The sequence below is a fragment of the Danio rerio genome, chromosome 3, assembly GCF_052040795.2.
Source record: "Danio rerio strain M-AB ecotype USA chromosome 3, GRCz13ab, whole genome shotgun sequence".
NCBI classification, from domain to species: Eukaryota; Metazoa; Chordata; class Actinopteri; order Cypriniformes; family Danionidae; genus Danio; species Danio rerio.
Genome location: NC_141023.1, coordinates 20,208,577 through 20,232,325, shown reverse-complemented (window position 1 = coordinate 20,232,325; position 23,749 = coordinate 20,208,577). Strand labels below are relative to the sequence as shown.

General features: G+C 36.1%; 1 protein-coding gene across 6 annotated transcripts in view; it reads left to right on the top strand.

The window, feature by feature from the left end:
* The window catches only part of spop (speckle type BTB/POZ protein), a 136,614-nt gene that overhangs the window by 47,585 nt on the left and 65,280 nt on the right, over positions 1-23,749 (top strand). For 2 of the 6 annotated variants that reach the window (XM_087241836.1, XM_087241839.1), the window contains exon 3: positions 4,258-4,330. The exons of 3 other annotated variants lie outside the window; for them this stretch is intronic. The gene's annotated coding sequence lies outside the window, so the exon portion shown is untranslated. Of the gene's footprint in view, positions 1-4,257; positions 4,331-17,708; positions 17,757-23,749 lie in introns of all 6 variants that reach the window. One more of the 6 variants, XM_087241837.1, reaches the window with a different exon arrangement.

Here is a 23,749-nt window from a genome sequence, read left to right as displayed (position 1 = left end):
TAATAAATAAAAAATACATTCTATATTAAAAAAATATGCTGTATCTCGGAAAAACCGATGCATCTCGCAAAAACCGATGCATCTCGATTTGCTTCCAAAATTTCATTCATCCTCTGCTGCTCTACCGATACACTCGCATCCTGCACGCGCATGACCGCGTATCGATACATATCGGTTAATCTTCCCATCCCTAAATTATTAGCACTGCTCAACCATAGTTTAAAGTCCACTCATATTACTCAGTCACTCTTTTCTTGTCCTTGTGGGCAAAACATTATTAGCTCCTGATGACCGCCAAGTCACCTGCTGAGTAATTTCTCTCTTTTTTTTTTTTAGCCAAAAGCTGATTAATTGTTGTGCAAAAAGGTTTAACATTACTAGCCAACAAGGAGACACACCTGAGCAGTGCCTTTATAGAATTCCTACAGAGAAAGCTGTTACAAACCCATGATGTTCTGCTAGGGGATGGTGGGGTTTGACATTTAGGTAATTAAAATATTTTTATACAAACAGTGAATATGTGCAAAAGACAACCAAAGGAATGCCAAAAATATGTGTTTTTATTTACATTTCCCAAAAGTGAACAAAATCCAGAATGAAGGAAAAGTAAGTAAAGCAAAAATATACTATATACATTATATACAACAAAGAAACTAATATAAAGACGGAGAAAAACAAGAGAGCTGGCAAAAGGGACGCGGGCGGCGCTAAAGAAATAAAAAGAACAAAACCCAAACTAAATCTAACGTCCCAGAAGCATCTAGCTAACAAACTATGTAAAAACAATATAATTAATACGCGAAGTTTTCCAAGTCCTGACTGTCTACTCTATCTCGCCCCTAACCTAATGTACCATTCAGAAGAGTAGTCCTAAGTATTGCAAAATGTATGTCACGTGACCTTCTTACCTGTCCCTTTCGTCCAAGCCTTGTAAACCACGTAAACTGAGAAGCATATACGAATAACGGACGGATAACGTGCACACAGGGCCAACAACGAAATACACGGTTAGACTGGGTTTTTCTAAACACAACGCAATAAATACAAACACGGAAACAAGCGGAAAAGCGTAACCGGGTAGGAAATGACTGATAGCTGAAAAGACCAATGAACGAAACCTGAGCATAATGAAAGCAGATACTGGAGAACAGTGCGAGGGGAAAACAAACAAACAAACAAACAAACAAACAAACAAACAGGGCACAAATAACACAAATACATAACAGCCAGAACAGAGAGATTTATGGATTTGTGCTGAACGGTAATGCCATTGACTCATAACAATCCATGGTACCTATAACTGTCAGTGCATTTGTATGCTTTTTATACAGTTTTTATTCTAATTTGCAGGTCAAGTGCAGTTTAAAGTATATAAAAAAAAGTCAAATTATAAATAGCAGAAATTAAAAAATAGACTTTTCCTACCAGCAAATATTATTGTAAGTAATAGAAACCGACACTAAATATAGAAGCAGACACTTAGATGACGCCGTCACCAATGATTAAATATCTAAAACTTAACTAAAATAATGGGCCATAATGGCAGCTGCACTAGGATGTCCATAGAAATGCAGTAGGTACTGGTCATTTTCCATCTGATACGTTTCCATCACATGTCAACCGAACTGAGATATGATCACAAGCCTAAATTGTGGGCAATTGCGATCCCTATACAGCGCCCACAACCAATTCTTACATCCAACGAAACATTTTGGTTTAGGTCACAATTCACGGTATTAACAAACCATTAACTAACACTGTTAGTGTAATAAATTACTAATTAGCTGCTTGCTTATTAATAGTCAGTAAGGTAGAAGTTGGGTTTAGGTTTTGGGTAGGATTTGGTAAGCAGAGTAAGATCATACTTTATAACGACTAATGAACAGTTAATAACTTAATAGGCAGATAATAAGCCAGTAGTTAAGAGTGTGCATTGTGACCTAAAGTGTTACCATTATTTTTTTGCCCACTATGTCTCCGCACATGTTGTGTGACTGAAAACTATCAATTACAAAAAGTCATTTTCATTTTGTTTGCCCCTTTTAAACAGTCTAGTCTGGCTCCTGGTCACTGTTTGTGGAACTATCAGCTTAAAGCCTTTAGTAGTAGTCATGACATGCATCCTATAGAGAAAGGAAAACTAAGGAGGTAAAGTGCCGTTAACCCTCTCTTACAGCATCACCATGGCAGCCGATTGGCCTAAACGGCTGTATTTCTGCTGTTGCTCAGACAGCACGACAAGTTAACACAAGACTTGGTCTTAATTGGCTCTGCTGAAGGCACTTTTGTGTGCATTTGTGTGTGATCATGCACATGTACCGTTTAGGGGCCCGTACATTGATGTGAACTTTGAAAAGGGTGGCTTGGTTGCGATGGACCCTATAGTCTTTTTGGGATTCATTTATTTTTGTGACTTTGAACTTTGCTGGACTACTGTCACCCCGGTGTGTTTTGTGTTAACTTTGTGATGAGGTCACAGGGGGAGAGGGCTGCTTGGAGACTCTGCTTGGGAGATCCTGAACAAAATAATCATGTAGTTCCTTTGTGCTCCTCCTATCTGTCTTTTTTTTTGCTGTGTTAATAATTAGTTGTCTGGACAGTTTCAGCATGGATTAAATGCAGATTTTAAAGTGAGATATGGCCAGTGGTTCTCTGGTATTTGCTGCCATTAATTGTACTATTTGAGTAGTTAATTGCTTAATTGTTAGTGAGTTAAGTTATTAATTTGTGAATATCTTAATTATTTTGTTGTAATTATATAATTATTAAAATAATTAATATAATTTTTGTCTTTGCACGTAGTGATTTAGATTTAACCCACAACTAGCTGTCTATCTTACTAATTTTCTTTCTATCTGTCTGTCTGTCTGTCTGTCTGATTATCTGTCTATCTATCTGTCTGATTGTCAATCTGTCTGTCTGATTGTCTATCTATTTGTCTGGTTGTCTGTCTGTCTGATTTTCTGATTGTCTATCTGTCTGTCTGATTTTTTTGTCTGTCTGTCTGTCTGATTTTCTGTCTGTCTGTCTGATTGTCTATCTCTTTGATTATCTGTCTGATCGTATGTCTGTCTGATTTTCTTTCTGTCTGCCTGTTTAATTGTCTATCTCTTGATTATCTGTCTGATTGTCTATCTCTCTATCTGTCTGATTTTCCGTTTGTCTATCTATCTGGTCGTCTATCTGTCTGATTTTCTGATTATCTATCTATCTGATTGTCTATCTGTCTGTCTGATTGTCTGTCTATCTGTGTTATTGTCTGTCTATCTGTGTGATTGTCTGTCTGTCTGATTTTCTTTCTGTCTATCTGTGTGATTGTCTGTCTATCTATCAGTCTGGTCGTCTATCTGTCTGATTTTCTGATTATCTATCTATCTGATTGTCTATTTGTCTGTCCGATTGTCTGTCTATCTGTGTGATTGTCTGTCTGTCTGATTGTCTGTCTATCTGTGTGATTGTCTGTCTGTCTGATTTTATATCTGTCTATCTGTGTGATTATCTGTCTATCTGTCTGATTTTCTGTTTGTCTGATCATCTATCTATCAGTCTGGTCGTCTATCTGTCTGATTTTCTGATTATCTATCTATCTGATTGTCTATCTGTCTGTCTGATTGTCTGTCTATCTGTGTGATTGTCTGTCTGTCTGATTTTCTTTCTGTCTATCTGTGTGATTGTCTGTCTGTCTGTCTGTCTGTCTGATTGTCTGCCTATGTCTATCTGTCTATCTTTCTGATTGTCTGTCTGTCTGATTGTCTGTCTATCTGTCATATCGTCTACCTATCTGTCTGTCTGATTATCTGTCTATATTTATCTCTCTGATTCTCTCTCTGTCTGTCTGATTTTCTATCCGTTTGATTGTCTGTCTGTCTGATTGTCTCTATCTGTCTGATTGACCATATCTATCCATCCATCCCAAGCTAAATGTATTAATTAGGTACACATACACACACACCTTTGCTCTTGTATCATATTGATATAGTCCAGTTAACCAATAAGTAAACTGTCTGCTGTAAATACCCAATATCAACCTAATTTAATCTTAATGTAAAACTTTGGTTTCAATCCTGCTGAAATCCACTTTAATTTAAAGGTTGCATTTAGTTCAAATATATTCAGGGCTCCATGCCAGATTTGTTTAGCTTTTTATTATGTGCTAAAATGTGTCACCTTTCCACTTGCACTTTTTTTTTTGTTGCCAACTACTAGTTATGTTTCAGAGTACGCTATATGAGGGGTGAAAAGTTGTTTTCGTTTTAGCTCTTGAGTCTCAACCAGAAGACGAGTAAGACAGAGGCACAAAGGGCTTTCACACATGGTTCAAGCTCGGCTGGTGAGTGTTGGGAAGTGTGAGCGTTTCTGTATGTGTGTGGAAGGAAGGATCAACAGAGATGAGACATAACTGTAAGGACAGCCAAAGAAATTAACAGCTACTGAGCTGCTTTGTGTTTGGCACATTACGTGTGCGAGGGCTCCTGCTAATTATAACGCTTTTATGCTTCTAAAGAACACCTTTGAAATCTATTGAAGGGGGATAATTGAGCTGGGAAATGTGTTACCTGGCAAAGTCAAGTTTAAGGTCATTACTGAAACTATAAAAGGACCTGATGATCCATTTGAGAGCACTTCCTTTGTTCCGAATGTAAAGATGTTGTTTTAACTCTGCTGATGTGCTTCAAACGGCAAATTCAACATGAACAACAAATTAGAAAAGGACCGGAGGGTGAGCCTTGGGGAACTTCTGACAATTTGAAGGGGCTTTAGTGGCTACTGCTTCAACAAAGCTGATTGGAAAATCCATCAAATGTTTCCTTTCTAAATTCCATTTAAAATGCATCTATTGGATCTGCCTTACTTCTTGATGTGTGTGTTTTCTTGTGTCTTCAGGTGGTAGCCTTTTGTGTTTTATTCCAAGAAAGAATTTTTTTATTTTGTTGGATTATACAGTGTAGAAGTACAGTATATAAGGCAGCTCTGTCATACTGTAAAAAAAATTCCACTAGGATGCTGAAAAAAAAGTAAATTACAGAAATTAAGCGTTAAATAACGGACGTTAAATTACAGATATTTACTGTTAAATAACGAATGTTAAATTACAGAAGTTTACCGTTAAATAACAAACGTTAAATTACAGACATGTTCGTTAAATAACGAACGTTAAATTACAGATATTTACTGTTAAATAATAGACATTTAATTACAGACATTTACTGTAAAATAACGAATGTTAAATTACATTTATTTACTGTTAAATAATGGACATTAAATTATAGAAATTTACTGTAAAATAACAAACGTTAAATGACAGAAATTTACTGTAAAATAACATACCTTCAGTTATAGAAATGTACCGTTAAATTACAGAAAATTCCTTAAAGGGTCACAAAACACCAAAAATTTTTTTTTGAGATGTTGACATTATATATATATATATATATATATATATATATATATATATATATATATATATATCACATGTTGCTAAAAACACTATTAGGACACATATTTTACTAAAAAGTGAAAATTTGTTGTTTTTGCGTTATTTCGGAAATTTTGGAGCTATGTCAAGTCGATTAGATCCTTGTGTAAATTCCAGCATAGAAACTGGATGTCTGCACCGGCATGTACAATGTGACGTCTTTAAGTTTTCAGCGTTAATTCATGAGAAAGACTTTCATGTCTTTCCAGACCGCCAATCAGCGTGCTCTTAACTTCATTAATATACAAGAAATAGCATCGACGACTGTTTTTAACCTGTTACAGTGTTCAGAGAGATGCCACATTGTGTTGCGAACCATATTAGCCTTGGTATACAAGCTCCGAACTTTAAATAAGCGTTAAGTTGGCATAACTTTGTTTTGGCCCTTTTGTTCTATGCAGAAACACGGTGTTGATAAGCCTTTACGGTTAATTAACCGTGATGGTTTAAGTGCGGATAATAGTGAAATCAGTTTATTGTTTCATACTTATGTAGGAGTGGGGCATGTCGGATAATTGAAAGCATTTGATTGGTCGGAAGATTTAATGAGAATCTGAAGAAAGACATGTCACAAAAACTTTGGATATTTATATCATTTAAACACAACATTTAATCCAGTTTTGGAGCACACTAGCTTATACATATATCCGTAATATTCCCATACTAATATTTTAATAGTATTTAAAGATAATTTAAAGTATTTTAATTTTATGAGAACTTTAAACATAACATAACATAATAGGATTTCTTTAAATCGCAGAATGAAAAAGGAGGATCGTGGAAGACACAGTATTAGAAGATGATGAATGGTTTGTGCATCATAAACCTTGTATGTAACCAAAGAGTGAGTTAACTGTTCTATCCACACAACCCTCTTACTTTATAGGCTGGAGATGTACCGATTACGACTGTGGGTTTTGGCAGGTTGTGGCTGAGTGTTTTTGCTAACTATGGTGTTCTGATGGATGGCAGGCGGCGGGTCTCAGGCAGGGGGGCCCCCTGTGGGGCTGGTGCCCTTTCAAGAGTGACACACACATACACGCACTCAATACACACACATGCATCCTGCTGCAGTGGAGAGCAACAATAAACCACTTTTTTTGTTTTGTTTTTTGCTTTGTTTCCACTGGTCTATTGAAAGGATAACTTTAATTATTTTTAGATGTATGCATCTCTTTATTTAGATGGATGCATATATAGATTTTTAATGTGGCTAAAACAGTATGTTATAAGTTGCAGCATATTTGTGTAATTTAAATTTATTATATTAAATATATAGTTTTCATTCATTAATTTTCCTTCGGCTTAGTCTCTATTTCAGAGGTCGCCACAGCTGAATGAACCAACAACTAACTATTCCAGCATATGTTTTATGCAGCAGATCGCCTTCCAGCAGCACACAATTTAGTTTATTCAATGTACTTATATGGCATTTCTTTGGACTGAGGGGAAACCGAAGCACCAGGAGGAAACCCACGTCAGCACAGAGAGAATATGCAAACTGCCAGCCAGGACTCGTACCAGCGACCTTCTTGCTGTGAGGCGACAGTGCTAACCTCTGAGCCACTATGCTGCCCCTATAAATAATTTTAAGTTAATTAATTTTTCACTTGTTTTGTATAATATAGTCTCTCACAGGCTCTATTTTCTAGCAGGAATAGTGACCTTTCCCTAAAGAATTGCTATTTTAATGATCATACTAAAATTATGCATGCAACGCACAAATCCTTGGCACAAAAAAATAAATTAAATTTATTGCACCTCCGTGTGATAGCGGTGTAAACGTGAGAGAGTCAGCTGTTTAATTGATCACACTGCAGCAGTGTGCAATGGCAAACTGTTAGCACGCACCATGACTCCCTCTCTGTGTCTTAATGAGAGAAACACTGGCACTCTCTTTCTTTCAGTGGAGGAACAACAGAAAAGACATTTTAAAGGGATTTCCTTTTTCCCGGACAAGTTCATTGGAAATTAAAGCTTAGTTTTAAAGATTTAATTTACTGGATAAACAAGTTATTTGACTTGCATCACATTTGGCAATTTCTGAACTTTAGTGTGCACTGTGTTCAGAAGGCCACACTAAAACCACTCTAACAGTTATTGCAATAGAGCAGGGCTTCACAAAGACTCCAGACTCCATTTCGCATTGCAAGACTATGCATAACGGATTCAAATTGTGGACTTTCTTCATTAAAAATGCATAAACCTAGTAAATCAACTGTTTAGTTGTTTGTATTTTTGTAAAAAAAAAAAAATAATAAAATGCAGGCCGAAATGAAATTAAAGACAAAATATTCTTTAGGAATATAAGATTTCGTGCATGACTGTTGTCATGAAATTAGGTGATCATACAAGGCTAATTGCGCACACATGCGCTCCTGCTTTAACAAACTACAGCAAAGCGATTGCTTGAATGAATGAAGATGTGTGTCTCACGGAAAAGAAAACTTGATGAAGAGAATAAACAGTTCAAAGTTGTATGCACAGATAGGTATGCATTTATTTTGCCACAAGCCAGCACAAAGACATTTGGTAACTTTATTTTGATGGTCCATTTGAGTATTGGTAGACTGTCTGCTTAATATCTGTTGATATTCTCTTTTAACAGATATTTAACCGACTATAAAAACTTTGCAAGTACATGTCAACTTACACTAACCCTAACCTAACAGTATACTTATAATCTAATGAGAATTAGTTGGCATGCATCCAGATACTATTGGCTTACCTTTTGTTGTTTTTTTTTTGTACAAAACATACTATATTAGTGGTTTTGCCACACTTGCATTGTATTTAATGTGTTTTGATTGCAAATGCCACTTTATTTAAAGAAAAATAAGTAGTTTTGACTTGTGATGTATGTTATGGAAGTTTATTAAAACAAGTTAGTTAATATTAATGGTTCCGCACTTCTGACCTTTAAACAAATTCAGATTTTGACCTTTTAATAGTAGACATTAGCTGAGTTTCCTCTGTCACACCTAAAGCTAGCTAGCCAGTGCATTCCATAATCCCTTACGGGGCCTGATCGGGCCTAAGCAGAGTATTCTTGGGCCCAGTGGCTGACTTTTTCGGCCCACCAAATACCTTGGGCCAAACCGAGCCAGCTGGGGCTTGGGGCGGAGTGAAAGCAGAGACCTAAGTATGCAAGATGGTGTGCTGCTGTCATTACACTAGTTTTCCTGTCACGCACGAGTACATGTGCCAATAAATAAGGGAAAGAAAAAGCATAGCTACTGATCCCCCCTATGTTTACCTTTTACATTTAAGGCTGTTGCATAAAATGATAATTAGTTTTAATTTAATAAGTGATATTTCTTTGCTGCAAGCTCTGTTGTTGCTGCGTGCAGCTTCTTTCTTTCTTTCTTTCTTTCTTTTGGAGATAGTACAACATATGAATACAACAGAAAGACGTAAAACTTTACAAATTATGTATTCACCTTTGTCAGGCCATAGATCTAGATAAAATAAGCTATAGGCTATTAAAATCAAACTATGCTGATGACACTCAGATCTACTTAGCCTTACTGCCTAATGACTACCGCCAATTGACACCCTCTGCCAATGCATTGATGAAATTAACAGTTGGATGTGGCAAAACTTTCTTCAGTTAAACAAAGAGAAAACTTGTCTCTAAGGCCCCTTTTACACTAAAACGTTTTAGTTTTAAAACGCAGTTTGTTTTGCTATGATTACGTCATCCGTCAACACTACACCAGAGTTTTTCGAGGGCCAAAACGGATCGTTTTGAAAACGCTGAAGAGGACATTCTTATTCTAAAATGTTGTTGCTGTGTCTCAGTGTGGATGGGGGAAAAAGGAGACTTCTGAAAACTGAGGCGTGGCTCCAGACATTGGCCTATCTGAGGGCTTTTCCTTCAATATTATGTTGCCTACACACAGTTCAGTCCTGCATCCTCTCCTTGTAAGTTCAGACTTTACAAGCTTGATATGGAAAACAAACTCCAGAGGACATATTGGGTAAATCTTCAAAGGGAACAGTGTACTTTATAATCTTATTCATTTCACCCTGGCTACATTGTTTCTTAACAATAAAATCAAAACATTTCAGTTTGATATTAGCAACTTAACAGAAATGTTGAGGCATCATGTAGCTACATATTTATATACGTCATCTTCACTGTATGCATATTTATAACAAAACGGGGCCTATAACATTACTCCTTTCATTCTCATTGAAAATATGAAACATACCCTCTTTTACTGAATATCAGTTTTATTAATCAATAATGGCCATTATGAAAGTATAACGTACAATAAGTTTATACATTATAGGAAATAAAGGCAAGTAATCAGTCAGTACACAGAATATACATGGTCATATTAATTATTAACTTCTCTTTGCGCTCAGCCAAAACACGTTACCTGAGAACAAGAAATAGTTTCAAAAGACCAAAGTCGGGGAATATGTTGTTAGATATAGACAACAAGATGATTTGAAAATCAAGTTTAACAAATATAGTGAGATTAGATCCAGAGGTAGATCCTTGAAGAACAATCCGACGAGCACAGCTCTCATCTGGGTAGATATGCTGCAGCGTATGCCAGTGTGTGTGTTTTCAGTGGTGCAGTGTAGACGGAGAGCTGTTCAGAAACAGTGGGTGAAACGCTAGTGTGGACGCGGATCATTTTCATTCTAAAACACCATCTTAAAGCTAAAACGTACTAGTGTAAACGGGACCTAAGGGTCAAACAGCAAAAAATAAGGTCAAGAATCGGATGACTCTGGAGTGAGATCTGAGTTTCAATAGTCATGTCAAATCAGTTAGTAAATCAGCATACTGTCATCCCCAAAACATTGCAAGAATTAGATGCTTTGTTTCCAGTGAAGACTTGTTCACGCTTTTATCAGCAGCAGGGTGGATTACTGTAACGGTCTCCTCAGACAGTTAAAGCTCATCTCGAACGTTGTGGCTAGCATTCTGACCAGAATCAGAAAATCAAAGCACATCACATCGGTCCTCAGGTTTTTACACTGGCTCCCAGTTACCTTCAGAATAGATTTTATAGCATTACTTCTTGTCTATAAAACACTAAATGGCCTAGGACTTTAATATATTACAGATATGCTGACTGAATACAAACCTAATAGATCACTCAGATCTTTAGCATCATATAAATTAAAATGTCCAAGAGTTCGGTCAAAGCAGGGTGAATCAGCTTTCAGCTACTACGCCCCTCACTGCAGGAATTAGCTTACAGAAATGATCAGATGTGCTCCAACATTAGGTACAAATCAAGTAATCTGTTTAGCTATGCCTTTACTGAATGAGCGCTGTGCTACGTCCGACAGATCGCACAATTATGATTTTCTTTCATTTTTCTTATTCTTTTATAACCTGTTTTAACACATTTTAATCTCTTTTTTAAAATCATTTTTATTATCTGTTTTATTTACTTATACTTGTCTCTTTAATACTTATGTATAGCACTTTGAATTGCCACCATGGATGAAATGTGCTTAATAAATATACTTGCCTTGCTCTGTGAGTTATTGACCTGACAGTGGAAACACAACATGATTTCGGCCTCACTGGTCAACCTCCCAGGCGATTAGCCCGGCCCGATCAAAGCCCTAGTTCGCTCTGGTCCGACCGTGGAAATGCGGCTATTAAGAACCTCCTACACTAGAGATTATTCCTACCTAGCTTGCCAAATAAGAAAACCCCCTCTAAATCCAAATCAACCTTGTTGTGTTTCTTAATAAATGTTTTTGTTTCAATCAAATGTGATGATTTTCTCCCCATGTAAACCTCATTTTGAATGTCCTTGTTGATTTATCCTGTCTGATTAGTAAATGTCATATGGAAGTAAAGTGGGTTGCGATCAACCTTTCATGTTGGCTTTTTAGATGTCAACCTGACATTGACCCTGAATGTATTTTAGCATTGCATGGGGGTTTTGAATAAGGTCAAGTAAAAGTCTGTTACTCTCTTCCAACATATCCCTTTCATTCTGTGTCTGTGGAGAGAGAAGAAAGAGACTGGATAAAATTAAACCAGATGTAAAAAAAGGAAGCAAGACTTTTAGAAATTTGACCCATATTCCCAAAGTTCTGTTAGCTTTATAAACTCCTCCCCAAAGTCCATACTAAACTCCTCCCTATTCTATATTAAGCCACTCCCATTCTACTAGTATTTGGGTGAGATTCTCAGTGGGAGGAGCTTAAATAAGTGAAAGGTCATGCGATGGTTCTCATTTCCTCACAAGAAGCGCAGGCCTGTGGGGAGAATCTGCAGGGTGGGTTTGTATTTCATGTTTCTCTTTCAAGTTGTAACTAAAAGAGAATTTCAGCTGTGAAATGCGGTGTGTTTTCTCTCTCTCACTCTCTCCTCCCCTCATTAATTCATTAATTATTTTGGCTGGATAACGGTTGCAGTAATGAATTCCTCGAGGGCTAAATCTCCTTGCCTGGCACCCGTCTCGTTCCCACCCGCTTCGTATGCGCCAGCCGATCAGATGCTGTCTGACACTGCTGAAAACTAATAGTGATTTTGAACCATGTCAGTCCAATCACTCTTGCTTTTCCTGACAAGTTTGATCGGTGTTATTGAAGTTTTAAAGATTTCACACCAAAGTTTGTCTTTGTATGAATGTGTCACAAGATATGGAGCAAGCAATTTGCACACTGGAAGCTGTTTATTCAGAGACAGAGGCAATGCAAAATGCATTAATTCGTAATTTGTGTCTTTTGAAAGCATGTAGAGATGTAAGTTATACATTGTTGATGGGCAAGCTGTAGATTTTCATGCAGACTGTGGTGTGAATTCATCTGGAAATCTGCTTTCACATGCCCTTAAAACAGTGTGCATCAGATGAACTTTGATCTTCATGGATGTGTTTGTGAGCTGTGCTATACATCGTTCAGGGCTTGAAGGTGCAATCATTTTTGGGGTTTGTGAAAATATGCTTACCATATTACATTTGTTTAGTATGCAAGTAATGCATGGTTATAATCATAGAAGTTGAAAATCTTTTATATGAATTACTAAAAATAACATTTTCATTAAGAAATCAAAATTAGCTAGTTCCGCATTATTAATACAGTTTTAAGCAGATATAGGCCCAATCCCAATTCTATTTTTGTACCCCTACCTCTTCCCCTTCCCCCTGGCCCTTGCAGCCGAGGGTTAAGGGGAAGGGCTTCAAAATTTAAGAATCCCTAAGAATCCCCTAAGAATTGGGACAGCACTACAGCACCTGCACACGTCATTATATGTCATCGCCATCTCTTGCTTTATATGAGATCAGACGATCGCGACTGCTGTAGTTCTTCCAGTTGTGGTATTTTTTGCTATTTATCTTCAGGAAATCACTGAAGACATATATTATGTTATCATAACGATCTAATGTGGCAATAAGATAATATTATAAATTATAAATAATTATAATAATTATAAATACTGTGCATTTACACAATGGCCATATTCATCCATGTAAACACACCAAAACAACATTAACATTATAGCAGACACCTTAAAAAGGCCATTCCCATCCACTAGACTTTTTTGACTGAGTAATCGAGTGTCATCGAGTGTAAGAATGTTGTGGGACTGCTGTACAGAAGTTATTATTAGGGATTATAGATCGCGAATAGATTACGAAATTTAGCAGTTTTTATTTTAGTGCTTTTTTTTTTCAAAAGCATGACTGTAAAACACGAATGCGGTTATGAATATATTAAAACGTGTTTGTTTGTTGTAAAAATTCATGGTAATGACAAAAAAAATTGTAATTTGTGGATCTCCTTCCGGGCGCAGCTGTGGTTGATGTTTTCTGGAAACCACTATCCCTTCACGGGCACACGCAAAACGAGGGGTGGGCTAAGGGGAAGGGCTTAGGGGTGTAATTGAAATTGGGCAAAAGTCTTAACAAAAAGCTCTTGTGCTTTGTTTATTGTAATAAATTATGCTTATTAATGTCCTATTCATTTATTAGCATTTACATTTAGTCTAGAGTTATGAGGGGAAATGTGATGTGAGAGAAAAGTGTCTTTGCAGGTGGTTTGTCAAACCCACTTACCTTTGTCCTCACTCACACTTAATAAATAATGCTTTGTTTTAAAGAAATAGGTGAGCAGATTACATTGTAACCCCGTGTCCCAACAACACACTATGTGACTAGATTTGCAGTGATGAGCAATTTGGCTGTTTGCACCACACGAAACATGACAGAAATTTAAATACAGCCATTTAGAAGCACATAATAATGCACTCACTGCACTCCAACGAATGGTAAGGTTTATAATCTAATTAATACATATAAAACCTCTTTAACATTATTAAATGTACATGCTGAATCAATGACGTGTGTTGGTTTGCACTGAGTCACAGTTCTGAAGTTCAGTTTCAAACTGTTGTTGATTTTTTTATTTTCAAGATCTGAGGTAAACAACAATATCTGCTGCTACTTTCAGTAGTACGGCAATAAATGTCATGTAAAATGGTGTTCAAACTCGCATTGTTTGCATTTAACACTGAATAAAGCACATGAGGTGTACCTGAGGTAAACATTGTCAGTTTGTGCTGTTGTTCAGCTGCAAGAAATAGAAGCCGTTTCTAAAATATAAGTTTCAGTTGCCGATTAGAGCAAAAACTTCTTTTAATATGGAAAATAATCCTTCTATCGCGTGCCATTGCTTTTATTTAAAACATCGTTTTAAATCAGTCTTTAGGTTCGATTGTCAGGCACACTTTTGTTGATGTCATCAAACCTGCGCTTGTGTGTGTTTTGAACCAGGTGTGCAATGCCTAGTTCAACTACTGAGTGTCAAACTTACATACTGCATCTTTAAAGTTAAATGTTTTTCAAAGTGTGCGTTTTCTACAGGTGGTTTGTCAAGCCCACTCACCTGTGTTAAAGGTTAAACAATTATGAAAAACAACAATTGTATATAAAAATAACTGTTGTATTAGGTAAAATTCTCACAATTAATAAAACATGAACTACTTTTGTCTCAATCCTTATACACACCTCATTTGCCACTTATTAATAGTTAAGTTAGATTTAGTATTACGGATATAGAATATGATCATACAAAAATATGTGAATTATAAAACAGCCAATATCTTTATAATAGCCAGGTAGTAATAAACCACTAGTTAACGGGGAGAATTGATTCTCGAACTAAAGTGTTACCCAATTATTTGATACATTTCCAGAGCCTGCCTAAATATTTCAGTGCACATGCTCCTTGGGAAAAAGTAAACACCCAAGCCCTGTCAGTGTATCGAGTAAACATGGGTTTTTGGCTATGAAATCGAGTCCTACACACGTCAACTGTCTCTTAAACCCCTTGATAAATGTGCACATGGTTTCGGTTATGAAATCATACTTTGAGTTTGCAAAACTAATGAACAAAATCATGTGAAACATGCTGCTGCTTTGATCTGATGTGTGCCTGCAAGCTCAGATTCTACCTCTCTGACCTTTCGTGTGTTATTGTGTCCTGTAGATTATTGCCCGTTGGAATCAGAGGATTTTCAGTGCTTTAGGTGGATTTAAGTTTGAAATGCAGGTGAAAGTGCTGTTTTTATTTTGGAGGTAACTTAAAAACAATTACAGTAGCACAATCTTATGGATGTGTGAACCTAAATCTTTGAACATTATTTGATTTTTGTGTTCTGCGTGAAGCCTGTTGTTTATGTGTGGTTCAGCACTGAAGGGTATCTAGTGATTAGTGAGTGATATTACGTTGCCATAAGGTGAGTTTTGTGTTGACAGTGCTGATAGATGGGGATACAAAGACCACTGGAAATGAAGTTCTGAACAGAGATAACTGGAGACACATGATGGGAGACGCGCGCGTGGAAATTAATTGCCAGGAAGTCTACGGTAATTTGAATTGCAAATGGACATCAACTTGTTTCTCAACTTTGAATGATTAATATTTTATTGTTTGACTGAGTGAAAATGCCACAAGTGTTTTTCAACAGAAACAAATAGCAGGAAGGAGGGGCGAGGAAAGAAAGAAAGTTACATTAACTGAAAATAATGAGCTGCAAGGTATTGAATATTGCCTCTGAACATTCATTTTGGAGTGTATAGTAGGGCTGGGAAGTATTGTAAATATTCTCTAATGGTTAAACTGCCAATGAGCATCTTTCAGAATAAACAAACAGTATGCCAAGTTTTTCAGAAATTAGCTGTTACTAAAACTAGTAGTATGAACTAGGGAGTATCACTGATATTGTTATTGCAATAATTATCAGCAAACAATTTGATTTATCTAATTTTAAGTTCATGTTACCTAACCCTGATGTGATTTGCAACCTCAGACCCACATTAGGCAGTTAAGCCATGAACCATTTTTCCCTTTTATGCATAAATATAAATATATTCAATATGCATACCACCACACTCATCTACTACTGATGAATTAGCATTACATAGCAGTCCCAAACTAGTTTTTGTTGATGCAATAAATTTAGTGAAGTGTTATGAGCCACCACAGTTGTTTAAAAATAAGTTGCATGCTGGTAATTTCTTTTGCTGCTTATAATTAAGTGATACACAAGCATAGCCTATTTTCCTTATGCGAGAGACATTTTATTTTAAAACAAATAGCAAAAATGTGTTTGTGTTAACCTACTTTTTTCTGTAAAAGTAATGGAACAAGCATGATCTTTATGTCTGACTGTATTTTGTACACAGTAAAAAAAAAAAAAAAAAAAAAAAAAAAAAAAATATATATATATATATATATATATATATATATATATATATATATATATATATATATATATTTTTTTTTTTTTACCTAAAAAGCCAACTTAGACCTATAAGGTTATTTTAGTAAAGTAAGACTGAAACTATAGGTCAAAAAACATGTTTGTTAAACGAAATAAAGTGGACACTGGCACTTTCAAGAATTATTTTTACAGTTTCTAAATTGCTTTTAATCATTTTGGTCTTTGATGTTAAGATGCTGGTTGTGTGTGAATAGATTGATGTAAAAGTATGTTTTGTTAGTTTATTATTGTAACTTTGCATATTTTGCAATGGGTAATGTGGAATTTTATGATTTGAAAAGGTGTCTAGGAAGGGAAACTTAATATTTCGAAAACTATTTTATTATCACTGAATAAAATGGGTGGATACAAACAAGAACAAACAGCTTTAACATTTAATTAATTTTTTTTTTGTATGTAAGGGAATACGATTAAGCCAAGAAAAGAGAGGCATGAATGGGCTTTGTAATGTGCAATTGAAAATAAATCGTAACAATCATGGAAATAAAACCAAATCAAAAAAGAAACCGAAATCTTCGGTGCATTCGATGCAACTAAATATGCTTTCCAAGCAATAAACAAAAATGCAAAAAGCGGCGCTTACCTAATGTTTCTGAACACTCATACAGCTATGGGCAAAATGTATATTGTGCTACCTGATTACCTATTCCTTTTTCCACAAAAAAGGAATGATAAAGTATATTGGAATTGCAAATGTTTGTATTAGTTTAGAGACAACCAGAAGAAACAAATAATAAATGCACGAAAAGAAGCGAGCGTACACAACACAAACCCACACACACAGCACTGAACAGCAAGGTGTGCCGGTCAAGTCCAGAGGATGAGGCCAGATTGGTCCACGAGGAAACGCCCTATTGAAGAGTGACAGGCTCGGGATCCAATCAGCAGATACCTGTGAAGGTGAAAAAAGTGTAACAAAAGGTGTAGGGCAAGAGCGAATGACAGGGAGAGAGCAAAAGTAACGGAGAGGGAGAAAGCGACAAATCCAAGCAACTCCCATGGACCATAACATGGAATATATTTTAATTTTATGTAAGGTATATGTAATTTGAATTTTTTGGTATTTTGTATTGATGTATGCATGTCATTTCGGCAATAATTTTATCTTGGTATTGCCATTAAGAAAACAAAAAAACTTAAACCTAAAATGAAGTAAAAAATTCCCAACAAATGAAAAAAAAAAAACTGAAATAAAAAATAAGAATTGGCAAAAATAATAAACATTATAAGAATTAATAATCACTTATTCTGTGTGGGACAATTTGACCTGCAACTGTTTAGAGAACGTATATATATAGAGAACGTGTATGTGCTTTTTTTAGACAAACACTTAAGTCAAGTGCATGATAACAAACACTTTTCTATATTAAGGTAAAAGCTATTCTATCTGTCACACCCTGTCTTCCATGTGCATTTGTTTTCGTCATGTGACCATGTGACCCATGTACTTCTTTGTTCTAGTTCCCGCCATGTCATCATGGTCATCAGTGTCACCTGTCTTCATCCCCTGTATGTAATCAGTCTCATCATCCCCACTGTATTCATAGTTCCTGTGTTTAGTCATTAGTGGTCGGGTATTCTCTTTGTGATCTCCCTCTCTCTGTTGATGTCTGCTGTCACCCCATGTTCTTCCTGTGTTCATCCATGTAATTGATTGTTAATAAATCTACGTGTTTCGATATCCTGCAATCCTGTGCCCTCTTCTAGTGAACCCAGGTGTTACACTATCTACTTTATTTGTCTAAACACATAAACTAGGAATATTTAACTACTTTTACAGTATAATCTTTAATTGCAAGAATTTTGTCTGATTTACTAAAACTAAAACCGAAATCGAAATGTTTTCACAAATATTTAGAAAATAAAAGTCAATTTAAATGTACAGGAAATTTAAAAGAATAGTTTTGAAATAAAAGCTCATTTAAAAATCTGAGGCTAATAACCTAAGGGTAATAACCTTGCAGCCTAAGCTTTACCATTGAATCGGATTTTTGATGGCACATTCCTGTCACCACTGGCTTGCTTGGTTTGGGACTTGTGGAGCTGCGCATCGATGGATTTGGCCTTCAGTGTTTCGACTTTCAGCAGTGAAATTTAAACCACACTGAACTGAACTAAACTGAACTTTAACTCTGAAAACTGGACTCACACAGTTTCAATTTACTAGAAAGTCTATGTTAAGCTGCTTTGACGCAATCTACATTGTAAAAGTGCTTTAAAAATAAACGTGAAGTGAATTGAAGTGAACATACAGTATAAAACTACTTTGTGTTTTCAGTGCTCTGGTATGAGCTCAGTGAAATGTTCTTTGATAAGTTATTAATAATCTGATCAGTAACCTGATCAGCTAACACGGCTGCCACTTACTAACAAAATGAAGTATTTTATCTTGACTGGTGTTTGCCATGAAGTGTCATGCTTGTGAAAACGAACTAGATCCTTCCATTCTGATTAAATCGCCCTTTAGGAGAGTGTGTTTTCCTCAAGCGCACACCACATCTGACTGAAGCATCAACAGCTTTCACACACGTCCTTCAAAATTAAAGCCATTCATCACAAAACCACTACATGACCCACTTTTGGGAATCGACCCACCAGTTTGGAAACATTAGTTTTTAAACCTACAGGACTGTATGATACAATTGATTGGAGTTGTAGAAATAAAAATGTATATAATCTAGTTTCAAATTAACAGTGATATATATTGATATAAGTGAAAAGTTATATCAATATATATCAGGGCTCGAAATTGCGACCATTTTGGTCGCATATGCGCCCGAAAATTTATCTATGCGACCTCATAATATATTTGGGCGCATTAGTGCGACTGCAGATAATGGTTGTAGTGCGACCTGTTTTGATTTTTTGTAAAAACGTGCTGAATCGCTCTTCCCTGCCGCTATATTGGTTCATATTAGCTGTCAATCACTCAAGACTTTCCGCTGTCAGATGACAGGGAAGGAGCTTTTATGACCACGGGAAATACAAATGGCTGAAGAGTGAAAACTTAAAGCACACAGGTTTGCAAACCCCACCTAAAGTTGAGGCGCAGATGAAAGCCATCATGACACGTCACGTGGTGAATAATGATCCGCCAGCTGAGATCAATCGAGTACGCGCTTCTTGGAGAAGGTGGCAGAATCTCGATGCGTTGCATTCACTGCGTGTTCAGCGCAAATGTCCGCTAAAAGTCAAATCTAATACTGTACATATCATCGCCAAAGAAGCTCGCCTTTACTAAGTTTACACTGAAACTGCGGCTCATAACAAAGACCGGTATTGCGCCGATCGTTAGCGCAAGAGTCCTGCTCTGCCTGCTCATAAAATGGGTCAGCTGACTCGCCAGCTTTCCACTAACTCAGAAAAATGAAAATCAGCTCAGACTGAACCTTTAAATTGACAAACTGAAACCAAAACTTTTAAAGAGTGATAGAAGTGAGACTTTACTTACTTTCTTTTGTCTATTCTTTTTTTGAGTTGTATATTATTTTTTTTTTATTTACTGATGACTGCTTTGCAGCTTTCATCATTGAATTGAATTATTTATTATAATCTTTTGTTTGTTTTGTAGCAGAAATAATATTTACATGCATATTAATTGACATGCTTATAAAACAGCTGTACAAAAAACATTTCTTACTGCAATGCTTCATTTTTGTTTGATGCAAACTATACTATACTATACTATACTATTATTTTTCATAAAGTAACAGACTTTTTATAGCAGATAACCTACATTCATGCACATTCAAGGCAGCATCATAATGAGAAATGGAAATCATTACTATTATTGTCATTTTTTATCATCATTAATATTCTATGGCCTAATTATTAGACATTCATTTTGGAATTATTGCACACAAATATCAATGTCTTCGCAGCATTAGTTAGATAGTTGTTTCTGGTTTTTGTCAGTCTTCTTAATGTTGTTTTAAAATACAATAAATCCCTTTAAAAACTATTTGCAGAGGTGCTCATTCATTTTTGGTGGGTGCTCCTAAATTTTTTCTGGTGCTCCTAAAATTTTTTTGGTGCTCCTAAATATTTGAAGTTGGGAGCACCGGTGCTACCAAGTAAAAAAGTTAATTTCGAGCCCTGTATATACATGTTTTAATTATATAATTTAATTTAAAACTATAGCAGCCCAGGTGACGGATACATTAAACCTATTGCCTTCCTGAGCACTAGCTGAGCCAAAGTGATGCAAATGCTACGGGCAGGGTTTCAATGACTGTGCCTCTGTTTTTGTGGATTCATTCAGATCAAAGAAACTCTTTTGTTGATAAACTTGTATGGGCAGTGGCTGGACAGGTTCCATTACCTACTTACCACATTTACTTGACTTGTTTAACTGTGTCCACCTATAAACTCTGCCCCCTCCTAAACATATAATGGACAAGACGACTCTGTCCCATATTAGACTTGTTGCAGACTTGTGTTAGACTAGAAATGGCGACAACTTTGTCTCGGTTCACAAACTACGTTTCACAACCAAACACATGCAAGAAGTGATGTAATATATGTTTTGTTATAACCTAGCCTACATAATGAGAGAAGAATTTAGGTACAAAATGTACTTATTTTGCTCCCGTGGCTTTTGAAGGGAATTAGCAATTTTCTCTCAAACATTTTTCTTTTTCGACCCAGTTGTGGTATTGCTCAGATGACATGTCAATCAGGCACAGGTGCTGCCGAATTTCCACTAGTTTTTCCTCTATTTCTTGGGTTCAAATAAACCAAAAAGAAGTGCTTTTAACTTCTCCCGCTGGCCTGCAGATACACATTTCACACGGTATGATTTGAATAGCCGACAGCTCTAGATATTTAGCATGCCAAATATCTCACGGGTGTCAGAGCCTCATCGGCTATTCTCTCTCAGATCGCGTCTTTGATAGTTCATATTGTCTAATTGTTACTCATGTGAACGAGAATCGATTTGCCTGTGATTTCAGGCATTTGTCTGCGATTTCTCAAAACCTTTCAGTGAGTCAAAATCGGGGCTAAAATCATGCAGTTTGAACTAGAAGTCTGCACGGGACACAATTTTTGTCTAGATCCCGCAAAATCTCACGTTGAAATTGGGTACTACCAAAAGAGAGAGATGACAGATAAAACTGTTGGTTGTGCAAGGATTGTCAATGTTGGTTTCTGTCTGCCACTGTCATTTAGGCTAAACGTCAGTTTTGTTTGCCCCTTTGTGATGAGACATGAGTGCCACCTTAAACCTGAGGTTCCAATCTTATGACTGCTAAAGGGTAAAACTTTGAGGTATTATCGCTCAAGGGGTAATTTTATTCCATTTGCGTCTCTGATGCATGAAAAAGACTCTCATACATCAGACCTGCATGATATGGGTTTCCCAATAGTAAAAAAAAAGAAGAAGAAAAAAAAGCAAGAACTAGTAATTAGGCATGGGCTGGTATAAGATTCTGACGGGATGATAACCTTGGATAAAAATCACTGTTTGATGGTATTGTGATTACTGCTCTGAAATATATTCTTTTTAAATGTCTGGATAAAAACAGGGAGTCTGCAGGTTTCATCTTGTCAAATTTAAGACTTTTTAAGACCATTATAAATGAAATTTCAGACTGTCACATGGTAAAACGCTAATAATTTTCAGTAATAACCACTGTATTTTTTTTTCACTTGCCCCATTTAAATAAAAATTCAGATTTTTCTTAGTCACACATTTTAAAAAATGTGTCAAAACAAGCTAACTCTTGTTATATACATACATATTTTATTAGCATAACCTTTCTTTTAAAAAAGACGTTTTAAAAGCTATAATAAGCAAAGTTTATGCACAACATAAATTTATGCAAAATCGAAGACCTTTTAAACAAATGTTGGTGTAAGGATGTAAGGAAGACAATTTAACCATATTGCTAAATAGTTAATAAATGTTAATTTTGTTAAACATTTTTTTAGATGGATTTGTTGGTTGTATCGGTTGGCCATAGCTTTACGTGGAAAATTAAGACCTGTTTAAAAGTATTTAACAACAGCATATTTCAGTGAATGTAATACTTTTTAAGGGCTTAAATTTAGTTTTTGAAAATTAAGACTTTTTAAGACCCTGCGGACACCCTGAAAAAAACAAAAACTTTTTCCCCTTTGAACACGATATATTTTATGTTTAAGAAACATTTATATTATTTTGAACAGTAAACACGTCAAGCTGAATAATGAAAATGAATCATTGACTTCTGCTGTCTTCATTAGTTTTAAAAACACAGATTTCTTTACAGTTTAAAACGACGTATTTGGATATTTTTTTCTACTGGAGTTACTGTTGTTCCAGCTGTGAGAATACAGACCTCTAGTCTGAACTCTACATAAGTGAATCCTGATGACTCTGGTAGACTCTTGGACTTCATGAAGATGCTGTTTAACTGCACAACAACCAACACGTTTCAATAAAGAATTCTTCTTGTTATTAGTCTCCTGGTTTGGGTTTTCATATTTATAACAGAGCGGTTGTAATTGGTATAAAAGCTTAAAAAAAAAACAATGAGAGAAACGTTCAGTTTTTAGTAGACACTGATGCATAAACGTACGCTTTAACACCCAACCTTGATGTATACATTGGAAAATGGGCGAGTTGTGCTGTACTTTTACAAAGTTTTGAAATGACCTTTTCAGTCTCCCAATACTTTCTTTGCTTCTTTCCTCCCCACAAAACACTTTGTTTTGCACTTTGTTCATTTTTGTTCCTCCACCATGTACTCTTCCTCTCACACTGTCTCAAATCGCCGCACAAGTTTCCGGAAGGTTCCACCGGGCCGTGATCTATCCTTTCAATCAGATGCTAATTAAGGGAAAGAAGACTCTCTGTCTCCCTCGCTCGCAGACGTAGGGACGTGCAGGTTGAGTGAGAAAGGGAGGAAGGAGTGCAGGACTGTAAAAAATGGAGAGAGAAATGAGAGATGAAAGGGTGACGGGGTCGCTTCAGATTGAGAAAAAGAGAAGATAATACTTGTGTTTTTTCTTTCTTTCTTTGTTTAAAGTTTGGTAGAAATCAAAGGTCCCCGATTCTGTGTGTCTAGTAAATGTTCAACTCTTCATAACTTTTTGATCTGACCGCAGAAAATCGGGCCATTCTGTGAAGTAAATTAAAAAGTTACCTAAAATGATGTCTTTTAAAAGACTATTCTTCCCTGCTCATGACCGTGAGGGTCTTTTACCCTGTTCTTTAAACATTTATGAATGTCATGCGTGGAGCGTCAAATGTTCTTTTCTGCTTTTAATTGGTTATCAGTCACGAGCTTCCATCGGACTGTTTTTACATCCATTAATTAGCCTTATTAACGACTCGCTGTACTGTTAGACATGCGGCCAGTTTGGTGTTTTCTGGTCAGTCCATTAATGGCTAGGGTGTATCTAGCTAACGATTAAAGTGCCTTAATTAGCAGGAGCGAGAGCAAAATAAGGATTAGTGCTGCGGATCTGTTGTATTTATTTATTTCTTTTTTTTTTGAGCTGAAGGAAGAAAAAAAGAC